Source organism: Canis lupus, chromosome X (genome assembly GCF_011100685.1).
Source record: "Canis lupus familiaris isolate Mischka breed German Shepherd chromosome X, alternate assembly UU_Cfam_GSD_1.0, whole genome shotgun sequence".
Taxonomy (NCBI): domain Eukaryota; kingdom Metazoa; phylum Chordata; class Mammalia; order Carnivora; family Canidae; genus Canis; species Canis lupus.
Window position 1 is genome coordinate 65,329,502 of NC_049260.1, and position 16,204 is coordinate 65,345,705.

The 16,204-nt window shown below is 36.0% G+C and overlaps 1 protein-coding gene across 2 annotated transcripts in view; it reads right to left on the reverse strand.

The window, feature by feature from the left end:
- Nucleotides 1-3,082: 3,082 nt before the first annotated feature.
- The window catches only part of HDX (highly divergent homeobox), a 280,805-nt gene continuing 267,683 nt past the window's right edge, over nt 3,083-16,204 (reverse strand). The window contains exons 11-12 of one of the 2 annotated variants that reach the window (XR_005386374.1): nt 15,634-15,699; nt 3,083-3,132 (exon numbers count right to left, since the gene is read on the reverse strand). The gene's annotated coding sequence lies outside the window, so the exon portion shown is untranslated. Of the gene's footprint in view, nt 3,133-15,633; nt 15,700-16,204 lie in introns of those variants that run through there. The other variant, XR_005386375.1, reaches the window with a different exon arrangement.

The window sequence follows — 16,204 nt, forward strand, 5'->3', positions numbered from 1 at the left end:
TTCAATTTCCTCCCTGGTTATTGGCCTGTTCAGGTTTTCTATTTCAAGACATTATGGTCTGAGAATATGCTGGGGATGATCCCAATCTTTTGGTATCGGTTCAGACCCAATTTGTGACCCAGTATGTGGTCTATTCTGGAGAAAATACCATGTGCACTTGAGAACAATGTGTATTCCGTTGAGTTTGGATGTAAAGTTCTGTAGATATCTGTGAAATCCATCTGGTCCAGTGTATCATTTAAAACTCTCGTTTCTTTGGAGATGCTGTGTTTAGAAGACCCATCGAGTATAGAAAGCACTAGATTGAAGTCAGCAAGTATAAGTGTATTATTATCTAAGTATGCCTTAACTTTGGTTATTAATTGATTGATATATTTGGCAGCTCCCACATTCGGGGCATATATATTGAGGATTGTTAAGTCCTCTTGTTGGATAGGTCCTTGAAGTATGATATAGTGTCCCTCTTCATCTCTCACTACAGTCTTCGGGGTAAATTTTAGTTTATCTGACATAAGGATGGCTACCCCTGCTTTCTTTTGAGGACCATTTGAATGGTAAATGGTTCTCCAACCTTTTATTTTTAGGCTGTAGGTGTCCTTCTGTCTAAAATGAGTCTCTTGTAGACAGCAAATAGATGGCTCCTGCTTTTTTATCCAGTCTGACACCCTGCGCCTTTTGATGGGGTCATTAAGCCCATTCACGCTCAGAGTTACTATTGAAAGATATGAGTTTAGTGTCATCATGATATCTATTCAGTCCCTGTTTTTGTTGATTGTTCCATTGGACTTCTTCTTAAAGGGGAATTTTAAGAGTCCCCCTTAAAATTTCTTGCAGACCTGGTTTGGAGGTCACATATTCTTTTAGTTGCTGCCTGTCTTGGAAGCTCTTTATCTCTCCTTCCATTCTGAATGAGAGCCTTGCTGGATAAAGTATTCTTGGTTGCATGTTCTTCTCATTTAGGTCCCTGAATATATCCTGCCAGCCCTGTCTGGCCTGCCAGGTCTCTGTGGAGAGGTCTGTTGTTACCCTAATACTCCTCCCCATAAAATTCAGGGATTTCTTGTCTCTTGCTGCTTTAAGGATCTTCTCTTTATCTTTGGAATTTGCAAGCTTCACTATTAGATGTCGAGGTGTTGAACGGTTTTTATTGATTTTAGGGGAGGATCTCTCTATTTCCTGGATCTGAATGCCTGTTTCCCTTCCCAGATTAGGAAAGTTTTCAGCTATGATTTGTTCAAATACATATTCTGGCCCTCTGTCCCTTTTGGCGCCCTCGGGAACCCCAATTAAACGTATGTTTTTCTTCCTCAGGTTGTCGTTTATTTCCCTTAATCTATCCTCATGGTCTTTTAATTGTTTGTCTCTTTTCCTCAGTTTCCCTCTTTGCCATCAACTTGTCTTCTATGTCCCTCACTTGTTCTTCCACCTCATTAACCCTCGTTGTTAGGACTTCTAGTTTGGATTGCATCTCATTCAATTTATTTATAATTTCTGCCTGATTAGATCTAAATTCTGCAGTCATGAAGTCTCTTGAGTCCTTTATGCTTTTTTCTAGAGCCACCAGTAGCTTTATAATAGTGCTTCTGAATTGGCTTTCTGACATTGAATTGTAATCCAGATTTTGTAACTCTGTGGGAGAGAGGACTTTTTCTGATTCTTTCTTTTGAGGTGAGGTTTTTCTTCTAGTCATTTTTCTCAGTGCATAGTGGCCATAATCAAGTTGTATTGGGAAAAGGAGAAAAAGAGAGGAGAGAAAGAAGGAAAGAAAAGAGAAAAAGAAAAAAGAAAAAAGGAAGAAAAAAAGAAAAAAGAGAGAAGAAAAAGAGAAAGGAAAATAGGGTGGGGGAAGCAAACAGAAATCAAAAAGCAAACAAAAGAAAACAAAACACATGGGGGAGTATCTTCTGATTCTGTATTCTTTAAGTCCCTTGACTTCCCCTCAACTTGTCAGTCTAGCTGGTCTTCTGGGGGAGGGGCCTGTTGTGCTGTTTTTCAGGTGTTAGCACTTGGGGGAGCTGCTGGGCCCCCTGTCTGGAGCAGGGCTCAGTGGGGGTTGTTTATCCTGTGAGGCCCCATGTGGAACAACCCCAGTGGTGGCGGCTAGCTCTAGAGCTCTGGATTCAGCTCCCACAGTAACTAACTCCGGAGCTCTGCGTCTGCAGGGGCCTGGATCCTCCGGGGGCGGGGCCGCTGATCTGCTCAGCTTGGTCAGGAGCGTCCTTGCTGTCCTGGGCCCTCCTGGCCTCTGCCTGTCCCCGGGGGAAGTCGGATCCTTGGCTGTGTCCCCAGCGCCGTGTGCTCCCAGGCCTGCGCTGTTGGATCTGCCCCATCCCCTCCGAGCTGCTCCCGGGGCTGCGCAGCCCCCTTTCTGTAGAGCCGCTGCCGGAGACCATCCAAGCTGCTCCCGGGTCCAGCCGTTCACGCTGCAGTCCTTTATGGAGCTCGGCGCACTCTACCCTGGGCGCAGGTGTCTGTTAGTGTCCCAGGGAGCCTGAGGGCATTCCCGTCCCTCCTGGGATCCTGCTCCAACTCCCTGCGAGTTCCCTTCTGTTTGGGAAGATTGGTGAAGCTCCTGAGCCTTCATAACGGGGCTTTCCTGTCCTGGGGGTACTCGCCCGGCCTCAGCCCGGCTCCTCGCGGGGCCCCTCCCCCTTGGATGCCTTTTGTTTCTTTATTTCTTTTTTCCCCCGTCTTCCTACCTTGATAGAAGCGCAAACTCTTTTCACTGTAGCATTCCAGCTGGTCTCTCTTTAAATCTCAGGCCGAATTCGTAGATTTTGAGGATGATTTGAAGGTTATCTAGGTAATTTGGTGGGACAGGTGACTTGGGGACCCTACTCTTTCGCCATCTTGCCCCTCCCTCTGAAATCTGGTACATTTCTATATACTAATAATAAATTAGCAGAAAGAGAAATTAAGAAAACTGTCTCATTTACCATTGTAGTGTAAATAATAAAGTACCTTAAAAATGAACTTAACCGGGATCCCTGGGTGGCGCAGCGGTTTGGCGCCTGCCTTTGGCCCAGGGCGCGATCCTGGAGACCCGGGATCGAGTCCCACGTCGGGCTCCCGGTGCATGGAGCCTGCTTCTCCCTCTGCCTGTGTCTCTGCCTCTCTCTCTCTCACTGTTGCCTATCATAAATAAATAAAAAACTTAAAAAAAAATGAACTTAACCAAGAAGGTAAAACACCTCTATACAGAAATCTATAAACCATTGATGAAAGATATTGAAGATGACACAAATGGAAAGATAAAGAATAGCATATAAAACCCACAAATAAACCCATAAATACACAATCAACTAATCTACAACAAAAGAGGCAAGAATATACAGTGAGGGGGAGAAAAGCAGCCTCTTCAACAAATGGTGCTGGGAAAAATGGACTGCTACATGTAGTAGAATAAATTTGGACCACATTCTTACACCATACACAAAACATAAACTGAAAGTGTCATTCAAACCTAAATGTCTTATCTGAAGCCATAACATTCCTAGAAGAAAATATAAGCAGCAATCTCTCTGACATCAACCATAAGAAGATTTTTCTAGATATATCTCTTTGGCAATGGAAACAAAAACAAATTTAAACTATTAGGACTACACCAAAATAAAAATATTCTGCACACTGAAAATATCCATCCACAAAAAGACACTACTGAATGAGAGAAGGTATTTGAAAATGATATACCCAATAAGGGGTTAATATCCAAAATATATAAGCAACTTATGCAACTCAACAGCAAAATAATACAATTTATAAATGGATAGAAGACATGAATAGACATTTTTCCAAAGAAGTCATGCAGATGGCCAAAAGATTCATAAAAAGATGCTGCACATAACTCATCATCAGGGAAATGCAAATCACAATGAGATGTCATCTCACACCGGTCAGAATGGCTAAAATCAGAAACATAAGAAACAAATTTTGGTGAGAATGTAGATTAAAAAAAGGAACTTTTGTATACTGTTAGTGGGAATGCAAACTGTTGCAACCATTATGGTAAACAGTATGGAGGTCCCTCAAAAAATTAAAAATAGAATTACCATAATATCCTGTCATTCTAGTACTGGGTATTTAACCAAAGAAAATGAAAACACTAATAAATAAGATATGCTCTCCTATGTTTACCTATGTTTATTTCAGCATTATTTACAATAGTCAAACTATGGAAGGAACCCAAGTGTACATTGATAGATGAATGGTTAAAGAAAATGTGATATATGTATATATGATATATAATATAATATTATTAAGCCATAAAATTAATTAAATCTTGGCATTTGCAACAACATGGTTGATCTAGAGGGTATAGTGCTAAGTTAGAGAAAGACATACGATATGATTCTACTCATATGTGGAATGTAAGAAACAATATAACTGAGCAAAGAAAAAAGGACACAAACAACTATACAGACTCTTAAATACAGAGAACAAACTGGTGGTTTCCAGAGGCAAGATCGGTGGAAGGATGGGTGAAATAAGTGAAGGGGATTAAAAGTATACCTATCATGATTAGCAAGGTAGAATGGATAGAATTGTTGAATCATTTTGTACACGTGAAATTAATATAACACTGTATGTTAATTTGACTTAATTAGAAAATAATAAAATAAAAATATCATTTTTTTTTGCTAAATCCGATGGTTACATTGACCTCTCTCTCTCTTACCAAAATGCCTCTTTTTCATTTTGTTTCTAAAACACTGTCCTGCTTTTCCTCTTGTCTGTGTAGCTACTGCTTCATTGTCTTTTTTGGGGTAAATGTACTTCTCTTGTAAGTCCCTTAAATATCAGTGTTTCTTGGGACGCCTGGGTGGCTCAGTGGCTAACCGTCTGCCTTCCAGCTCAGGGTGTGATGCTGGAGTCCTGGGGATCGAGTCCCACATTGGGCTCCCTGCATGGAGCCTGTTTCCCCCTCTGCCTATGCCTCTGTTTCTCTTTCTCTCTGGATGTTTCTCATGAATAAATAAAAATCTTTTTTTTTTAATTATCGGTGTTTCTTAATGTTTTACCCTTAGCCCTTGAGTTTTCTCATTTTATACTCTCTTCTCCATGTGATCTTATTCTTATATGCTAATATGTCAGAAATTTTATTATCAATGCAGATCTCTGTTCTAAACTACTAGATACCTCTACTTGAGATTCTCTTAGGCTAGTCCAGTTCAACATATCCAAAACTGATTTCATCAACTTTCATGTTCAAACCCAAAATGATAGAACTGTTCCCTTCCCTTTGTTTCTATTCTACCTTGTCCAAATCTAGAAACCTCGATATCAACCTTGACTCTTTCTTCTTCACTAAACTTCAAATTCCTTAAACATGGTCAGCCCTTTCATAACTCTTTTACACATAGTGGCTCTCCCTTCTTCCTTACCCAGGACTTTCCCTTCTTATCTCACCCATATTGACTCTTGCAGATTTGATATTAAGTAGCAACCTAGGACTTAACTCCTCTAAGCTTCCATAACAGCTAATTTACATCTTTTCTGTGATAATACCCCATTGTTTCATTCACTTCTCTGTGTCCCCATAAGAACTAAGTAATATGATGGTAGAGTCTGTGCTTTGGTCATATTCATATCCATGTACTTCATGTAGTACACCAACATCTTAAAATTTAAATTTAAATTTAAATTCTTTTAGCTAACATATAGTACAACATTAGTTTAAGATGTAGTTTTCAAGAATTCATCAGTTGTACATAACACCCAGTGTTCATCACATCACATGCCTCCCCTTTAATGTCCATCATCCAGTTACCCCATCCCCTCGACCCACTTCCCCATCAGCAACCCTCAGTTTCCTAGCATTAAGAGTCTCTCATGGTTTTTCTCCCTGTATGATTTCTTCCTATTCAGTTTCCCCACCCTTCCCTTATGATCCTCTGTACCATTTCTTATATCCCACATATGAATGAAACCATATGATAATTGTCTTTCTCTGATTCACTACTACATTGGGGTAAATACCCAGTAGTGCAATTGCTGTGTTGTAAGGTAGGTCTATTTTTAACGTTTTGAGGAACCTCCATACTATTTTCCAGAGTGGCTGTACCCTCTTGCATTCCCACCAACAGTGTAAGAGGGTTCTACTTTCTCCACATCCTCACCAACATTTATTGTTTCTGTCTTGTTAATTTTAGCCATTCTCACAATTGTACAGTGCTATCTCATTGTGGTTTTGATTTGTATTTCCCTGATGCCAAGTGATGAACATTTTTTCATATGTGTGTTGGGCATTTGTATGTTTTCTTTGGAGAAATGTCTGTTAATGTCTTCTGGGCAATTTTTTGACTGTATTATTTGTTTTTTTTGGGTGTGGTATTTGATAAGTTCTTTATAGATCTTTGATACTCTTTATCTGACATGTCATTGGCAAATATCTTCTCTCATTTCATAGGTTGCCTTTTAGTTTTGTTGACTGTTTTCTTTGCTGTGCAGAAGCTTTTAATCTTGATGAATTTTTAAAATCTTAGCAGAATGAAGAAGGCAGGCAGAAAGAAAAATTAGAAAAGCATCAAAGGGGTTTTGGTAGCAAAATATAAAAATGTCAAATCTTCAAAAAACAGCTAATTCCTTCTTTCCTCACCATTAACACTTTTTAATCACCTTTCATCTAATTATAAAAAATATAGTGTTCATTGTAGAATTATCAGAAAATACAGATAAATTTTAAAAAGAAAATAATCTCCTACAATGGTATCATTATTTTTTTATTATTTTAAATATCTTTATAATTAAAAGTTGTGAAGATATTATAGCAAATGTCTATATGTTCATGATTATTATTTCTCAAGAACTCTTAGAGACTCCCCAACTTTTCTCACTCTCACTTTTCTCATAGTCTTCATTACCATGGATTTTTTAACCAAATTTTTTTAACTCCTTCTAAAACAGAAGAGTTTTAATTGTGTTAAGGCTTAGTCTCTATCTTGTTGATTATTTGGGTTCATTTCCCAGAGATAGCCTCCAGTTTTTCTCAGTCCTTAACCAAATAGAATGATATTTCCAAAAATCAAGTAAACTAAAGACCAACTTATTAATAATAAAGAGATACCAGTTTAGAAGATTCAAACATATATTTTAACAAAACATCAAGGAGTGCTTTTATCATTTCCAATCTTCTATTCAGGACCATAGAAAGGCAATGTCTTTTTTTTTTTTTCTTTACTAAGTCATGCCTGAAAATGAAGATGTTCAGGGGTTAAAAAAATTAATACATAATTACTCATGGTATACAATTTCTAGCTCTTTAACAAGGATCCCTTCTTCAAAGTCAGATTCCATGTGGAGACAACACTTTAAAACTTAATAATAAGAAATTTCTGCAAACTGACTGATTTCCTACTAACTCACTTTACTTGGTTGAAACTGGCACTTTTTCCTCAAATTTCATAACCATACTCCATAGAGAAAAGAGTTTCTCACCACTCCACAAACTTTCATACATATGGCTTTTCACAAAATCTTTTAACCAACCCAAAAATGTTAACTGATATATAATTTACTATTTCTCAAGACTTTTTTTCCTTAGCTTTTTACTCAGCATCCACAGGGAAATATAATGTCCTAGCTTTCTGTGAGCCAGGCTGTTTTATATTTTTCTTCCTTAACTGTGAACCTGGGAATAAAAGGACCAAAAATGTAGAAGAGTTGCCCCATCATTTTTAAATATCTTCTTTCATTACCATGGTCATCTTTTGGTCAACAAAGTCTGGAAAAAGTAGATGTCATAGACAGAGGACAGTGCATTAAACTAGCTAGTGCTTCAGTTAAGCTTGTAAAAGAGGGAGAGGAGATTTTTTTGCCCTTGTACTTAGGTCTTTGTTCTCTACCTCTTGTCTTCCAACCCCTGTCTGTATGATACCTAGGCCTCCATTGTCTTTATATTATCCCTTCAACTGCCCAAATTCCCCACACAAAACATTTGGCTAGAGTAGCCATCTATCCTCTAGATCTTTCTCCTCCTGTTTCTCACTAGCAACTCTCACTTATATTGTGGTTTTTCATCTCAAGGACTTGCTATGTGATTGAAACTGATCTGAGGAAATCACCTATGTTAAGATATTAATAGTTGACAAAGGCCTAATGAGTTTCTGCTCTGAGGTAAAAAAAAATGGCTATGATAAGAGCCTTCCACATCTTCTTAACACAAGTTACTTTCAGGCACTAAGGAAAACTTTTGAGAGAGAGATTTGTGGCCTTTTTCCAGTACCCCTTAAATCATCCCATAGATGCCAATCAGAATCTTTTGAGCTTCTGTTGCAGTTTGATAATAGCCATGCAGTTTACTTTTTTCTACTTTTTCTTACCTATCGAACCCCAACTCCCTATCAGATACAATCAGTGAAAGTAAAGGACCTCTGTAATTTATCAAATGTTGTCTAGACACATTTCCTCCTTTTTTTCCTCCTCATTTATATTGTTATTCTCCCTGGTTTATTAAGTGTTTAAGTGCCTGGACAAAGAAGCCTATGTTTTTAATTATTTATATGTACTGAGGGGGCCTCTGCAATAGGCTCTTTTTATAAACTGAAAGAATATGTTAACCAGTAAAAGGATCACCTTGGTTAGTATTTGGGGCAAATGGCCACTCTGAGTTCAGTGTCCCTATCAATCCCACACTCCTGGCAACACATAATTAATGTTTACATATTGCAAGGAAAGGCCAAATGAAAATGTGCCTAGCCAGGTCTCTGCATCGTCCTTGCAGGGATCCATTTGCCATTACACTAATCAAATTAGGCTATACTCCCTGACTTACTTAAATAAATGCTAGGGATGGCATTTTAAAATGTTAATACCATGGATAAATTCAAACCCATTTGAGAATTGCACATATTCTCAATTGAAAACACTAAAGTTCAAAGTATACTTAATTACTTCCTATAAACACAACTCTGAAAGCTCTTTTTGTTTATTTCAAGTGAAGAAAATCCATATTTCTCTTTAATGTTATTAACAAAAATGGGTGGGAAAAGTTTTTAAAATTTATTTTTATTTTTTATTACCTCACCCAAGATTTTTCTAGTTTAAGCCCTGGCTTATATAATACCTATCATAAGAATTCTAAAACAAAAAGTCATACAAATCATCCAAACAGGGTTTTTGAAGGAAAAATATTTGGTAGCATTAATCACAACAATTTATCCTTAGTGATGAATTAAATGGGCTCATTTTTTTAATATTACTTCTGTTTTTATACTTGCTGTGAATACTACTAGCTCTCCATTTCCTTTTCTGTCTCTAGGCCTCTTTTCTCTCTCATACTCACACTTACATGTTCATTCATAGTCCACACTCTCAAAAACTAAATGATCATTCTTTACAGCTGCTGTAACCAATGTCACTTGGTTTTTCTGAGTCACTAGTGTTTGCTAGAGGTGCTAAAATCCTTCCTGTTCATCTGCCTAATTACTAACTAAGCATTGCATCAGAAATTGCAATAATACAGAAGCAGAAGCTATCAATTCTCTTGAGAGAGGGTAAACAAATCAGCAGAAATGATAAAGTATCTTGTCCTTGTTTTTGGCTGATATTTGTATCTAAATGAGCAGCTTCTTAAAACCCAGCTGTGGGTTTTTACCTGAGATCCAAAGTACATTTTGCAGCAGCATTTCTTAGTACCCTCCAAAAAGAAATATTGTATCACTGCAGTGAAAATGCAAATGCAAATGCATGCATGAATAATATTTTTTCCTCTGAAGAGTATATGCTAACTCAGGCCATGTGAAATCATTTACTGATGCACGTATTTTCTTCTCTCTGATTTAAAACTCAATATTATTTAAAATTAATAACTTATTCGATATTCCTGGGGAAGATTATGGCCATGAAGATATATGTTTTTGTTTCCCTTTAAGAAATATTCACACAATTGTAAAATCCCGGATTTGCAACAAAATTAAAAACCTGATGTAAGCACTGAATTGATAAATACTTAACAAAACATACAGATTGCCTGGGTTAAACTTTTAACCAAATAGGTTCAGTGCATACACAAACATGTATTCCAAGATTTTCTCTGAGTAACAGATAGGATTCAAGTTTTCCTTTTATCTGGAGGCTTTGTGTATCCAGCCTGGCAGAGATTGCTGTGGTGTTAGAAGGAAGAGTTGTTTGGAGGATAGATGTAACATTTAACTGGTTTCTAGATTTTATTTATAGTTTCCATGACTGTAGTCCCTGGGTTGACTTAAAGGCTGAATTGTGAAGTGAGAAGCAGAGAGGCACCAAAGGAAATATTAGATTGAAAATAGGGACATCTGATTCACTCACAACCCCTACTTCCTACCTCTTTTCCTCTATTTACAAAATAATAAAAGAAAATCACTAAACTGCACTATGCCTGCTACTCTACATTCTATAAGCTGGCAAAAGAAAAAAGTATTTCACATCTTAACCAAACACATTTTTAAGAAATCCAATCTGCATTATGTGTTCAATAAATACTTATCAAGAGTGTCAATTTTCAAAGGAAATAACAAGTTCCAAACTGACTCCTCATACAGCTATTGTGCCCCTCTAGCTTTGTCTTCTCAAAATACAAATAAAGTTTACCCTCTAGGGCTTTAGGAAAAATAAAATATTTCATACTTGTGAAGGAACAATATGGGTCTAAGGATAAAGTAATCCACAACTCAGAATCCCTTGTTTCTGGCTATGCCTAAAAGCATAGTTTATTGTAACAAGATATGAAGGTATAGAGAGAGGTAGATAAATTAAATAATAATTTATCACTTAAGGCAGTCATTAAAAAGCATACACTTTTATTAACAGTGATTGAGTCATTAAAAAACCAGAGCTACTCAATACATATTCAGTGCTTGTTATGCTATGCTATGCTAAGTGAATTCTGTGGGGGGTGGGTAAATTGCTATTAACTAAGATTACATTTGAGAATTTACTTTTCTTGTGAGCCCAAATGAGGTGCTCAAAACCTCAGTTGGTTTTGATGAGTTTTTAAGCAGTATAAAGTTTTGCGTTGAGCCCAAAGATTTCAGATGTTATAAAAATCCATCTTATCTAACAATAACTTTGAAACTGCTATTTTTTCTCTTATTCACTCTCTCCAAAAAGTGTTGCCTCAAGACATGCCACTACCATTGCTTTCCACCCACTCCATTCTCTTTCCCTTAGTTTTCATATCTCTTCACCCACTTGATTTTCACTTTTTGTTCTAGTTAGCACATTAGCTTAATATTAATTTCAGGAGTAGAATTTAGTAATTCATCACTTACATATAACACTCAGTGTTCATCACAAGTGCCCTCCTTAATACCCATCACCTATTTAGCCCTGGTTCATTTTCAGTTTTAATGTCTTCTCATTCAAATAAATGATTGCAAAGTCCTTTTGCAATTTAATCCATAGTCTGAATTCTAACTTCTTTGAGATTTCATTTTCTTTTTTCTCTTTTTGAATAATAATTTCTTTTCTCCTTTCTTCCAAAAAAATTATTTGGAGTAGGAGGGATAAAAAGGTAGAAAGCATCAATATTTTATTTCCTTCTCTCTATTTTTGGGAAACTCTTTCTCTCTCTAAATTTATTTATTTGTTTATTATATATTATATATCAATATATATGTAAACTTTTGTAGAAATCTCTAACTGGCAATAAATGTCTATCTGTGTTTCACCTATAGGCCATAATTCTCTTTGTTGTTCTTAGAATCCTTATTATTTATCTTTACATTTTCTGCAACAATCCTTTTTATTTCTTATTTTTTCCCACCCTTTAAATCCTTCTATGATTTTTTTCCAGTGGTGATTTCTACCATTTTTTTAAAGATTTTATTTATTTACTAGAGAGAGAGAGAGAGAGAGAGAGACAGAGAGAGGAGGGAGAGAGACAGAGAGAGACAGAGAGAGAGAGGAGAGAGAGAGAGGCAGAGACACAGGCAGAGGGAGAAGCAGGCTCTCTGCAGGAGCCTGATATGGGACACGATCTCAGACCCTGGGATCACGCCCTGAGCCAAAGGCAGACAGATGTTCAACCGCTGAGCCACCCAGGCATCCCTCTACTAAATATTTCATTAAAAATTTATATCAAACCTTCACAAACACTTCCAAAAGAGCGCAACATCTAGGAAATTTATCAATTCATTCCATAGGACCACTTATTACCCAGATAACAAAGCCAAACAAAAGAAAAAAAGAAAAAGAAAAAAAGTAAAGTACCCAATTTGTTATCTGTAATTTCAAGCTTTGATGGTTTACCCCTTAAGAGTTTCATGACTTCTTTGCTGACATAGTCTAGGCAAACTCATTTGGTTGAAATGAGAACTATTTTTTTCTGAATAGGTTTTGGCTGAACCCCTGGTTATAAAGAGAATGAAAAAGGTTTCTGGAGGCATTACCTTAGTCACAATTTACAGAGGTATATTATACCATCCACCTTGCATCATCAGTCACAATCCCTTAGGGAGAACAGCAGATGGGGTAGAACAGAATGAGTCAGTATGGCCTTTTTTATTTACCTATGGCCTTTTCCTTCTGCTTTTTCTTTCTTCATGGGATTCTTAGTCATTAATAATACCACTAATAAGAATTAATCCAAAATACAACATCTTATAGTTCAATTAGCCTAGGTTAGCTGTCCCCCAACAATTAGATAATGATTTATTGGTAGATCTCAAAGCCTTCTCTGGATGGTTTCCAAGCCATGTAGATCAAAGGTTGAAAGGTTGAAATATAAGTCAGCTTTCCTCATTACATGTTCCTCTCCAAAGCTCTGTGTAGGAAAATGTCATGCACCAATGTGATATAGGGGAAAATTACTCCTTTATCTTAGCAACTCATACTCCCCCTGCATTCCTGCAACAATCACAAAACCTCAGTTAAATATAAATGTCTCTCCATTATATTCCTTTTAAAATGAAAATGACTTGAAAATCCCAAAAGAAAAAAAAATAAAATGAATATATTGAGGACTCATTTATGGAAGTCTTGATAACTGTGACTAAAATAAGAAGAGGTAAAGCAAAAATGAAGGTTGTTGCTTTCAACAAAAGTCCATTTCAAATTGTAGACCATGGAAATATTGTTCCTACCCAATGATTAGGCACTACAAAAGATTTCAAGAGCCATCAAAACAACAGTCTCACAGGGGTTTGGGGAATACTGGGTGATTGGTTGACTTGTATTTCAACCAATTACTCAGTCATATTTCCCAGGATTAACATTAAATCAACAAGAAAAGTGGAATTGTGCTATTCTTATTAATCCACTTAACGGAAAACTGACAAAACAAAGGATAGGCCAGCAAGGATGGACCCCCACTGTTCCCTTGAACCACTTACTCTGCATCCTCATTCAGAAAAGGGAAGTAGGTAAAAATGAACAAAGTATTGTAGATTGGCATCAGGCCATTGTGGACAAAAATATGTTACCTACAGCTAACATCAATGCCATTAAACAGGGGAATGGAGACTTAGCCAAACAATAAATGAAGGGTCTCCTACAGCTAATGAATCAGAAGATAAAGCCAGCCATTGCTTGAAATGATGAAAGAAGATAAAAAGAGTAAGCTATGCCTGTGAATGAAAGAATCTATAAATATTGACTTAATAGAAAACCATCTTGTTATTGTGAACCTACTTAAAGATCCTAAAGCTCCATGGACAGAATTCCAGCGATACTCTTCTTAACATCAAAAGTGTTGATTTTTAAAAGTATTATAAAGGAAGCACAGTGAGAGGTGCCTGGGTGGCTCACTGGTTTTGCATTTGCCTTTGGCTCAGATCATGATCCCAGAGTCCTGGGATAGAGTCCCTCATCAGGCTTCTGTGAGGAGCCTGCTTCTCCCTCTGCCTATGTCTCTGCTTCTCTCTGTATGTCTCTCATGAATAAATACATTAAAAAATCTTAAGAAAGCACAATGAATTTGTTTTGAATTCTAGTTATCCTGTATTTAAGTATGTATTTAAAGGTTATGTCAATAGAGAGAAAAGAACAGCCTAGCCTAGGGGTGCCTGGGTGGCTTAGTCAGTTAAGTGTCTGTCTTAGGCTCAGATCATGATCCCAGAATCCAGGGAACTAGTCCTGAGTGCCACTTTCATTAGGCTCCCCACTCAGTGGAGAGTCTGCTTGTCCCTCTGCCTCACCCCTATGCATGCTTTCTCTCTATATATAGGGAGATTAATTAATAGAGATTAATAAATTAGAGAGATTAATAAAGATATTAATTTAATAATATATTAATATTTAATTAAATGATATATTTAATATTAATTATATTTAATTAATGATATAATGTATTAAATATATTTGAAATATATTTAATTAATATATTACATTTAATATATTAAAATTATATCATATAATATGAATATATAAATATTATACATTATATTTATAAATATAAATATTATATTTATATATTTATATATAAATGTATATTATATAATATTTATATATCCATATATAATATATTAATTAATGTTTTAAATATATTTAATAATATATTTAATATTGGTTATATGATTGATAGTTAATATATTAATATATTGATTTATTATATAATAAATCAATAAAAACTTTTAAAAAATAAGGATAATCCTAGCCTAAAGCCCACATATGGAAAGCTGTGTCTCATAACAGTAGAGCTTATGGACATCACAACACTATCTACAAGATGTGTAATGACTAATTTTTTCATGAAAATTGGGATTTTACATAAGCTTTAGCCTCAAAGAGTAGGACCTGAGCTGGGAAGAAAAAGATAAATCATCTGTTCAGAAAGATATTTACATAAGTTTAACAAGGATTTACAAGAGAACCAAAATATAAATTATCCTTATCACAATTGTTCCAAATTGAATAGTAGGAAGATGGGGACTCAATTGCAAGATTTTGGAATTGTAGGCAAGTATTTGGGAATCAATAGAATATCATAGCACTGAGATAAATTGCTTTAAACAAAATGGGAATTTATTCAACAGAGAATTATTAGAATATTACCAACTAGACTATCCGGGCAAAAGTTTATTCAAACCCATTACCCATCCAAAAGTACCAGGCCCTGACCTGCTGCAGAATTTTTACTACAAGGTGCTCATGTCAATACCCAGAGCTACTGCTAAATATTTCTTAGTAAGGGGTAAAAATCAGCATTAGACATCATTGCTTTAAATTTCACCATGGAAACATTTACCACATACCAAATAATTCTAGGGAATACTCACTCAAACTGTTACAAGAATAACATTATGAGTGGTGAACAAGACTAAGTACCCCAAATAGGCATTTGCCTATCTGGTGTGATTTTAAGAGGCACTGAGAAAGTAATATGCCCCAAACTAACTAATGGTTGAATTTCCATTGTTAGGGATCCATTAATTTAAGGAGTTCAAAACTGATAGATTTCAGCACTTCCCTCATCCCCAAATTAAAATGTAATTCCTTCTGAAAAATGCCAAAGATCAATCTTCTTGTACTTATTACAAAGAGTTACTAACCTCTTGCAAAAGTTATTACAAATCTAGCTGAAAAAGTACTTTATCAGCTAGATTTGTAAATATGACCACTAGTTGAGAGAAGTACACTATGGTGGAAAGGGCCTCCAGGGCAAGGTGATAGTCAGATAAGATATTAAAATAAAGTAAAGGGGAAGAAAACTTTGCTTACTTTATTTGTTATTGGTCCAAAAGTAGGTCCTGTCTATAGACCTGGACAATAGATGAAGAAAAATTCCTGTAAAGATAGAATAAGAGTAGAATTAAAGACATGGGTACAAGGGGTTGGTGATGTAAATAAAGGATATTTATTCTATAATTAGAAGATGACGTGGAAAAATTAGACTGGAAAGATAGAGATGTGAGAAGGAGAGAAGAGAAAGATCTCGTTTATACAAACATTTAGTTGGCCATGTCAATATAAAGACTGCTGAAATGGAAAAATATGAAGGGAAAGTTTGAGTTTAGGACTTAGGGGTACCAGTAATTATTTGGAAATGTGTTAGAGGTTTATAAATAATCTCAACATCTTCTGGTGACACTTGACTACATAGTTACAAGAATGGACAAAATAAATAGAATACTAATGAAAAAATCTCATATATCTCACCTGATATCTTCAGTTGAACCATAAGTTTTTCACAGGGAGACAGAAAAGAGGATTAATCAATACTGAAAATTTAAATTGCCCCCAAACTGCCACAGTTGGAATAAACATTTTAGAGCAGCTATGATTATAATCT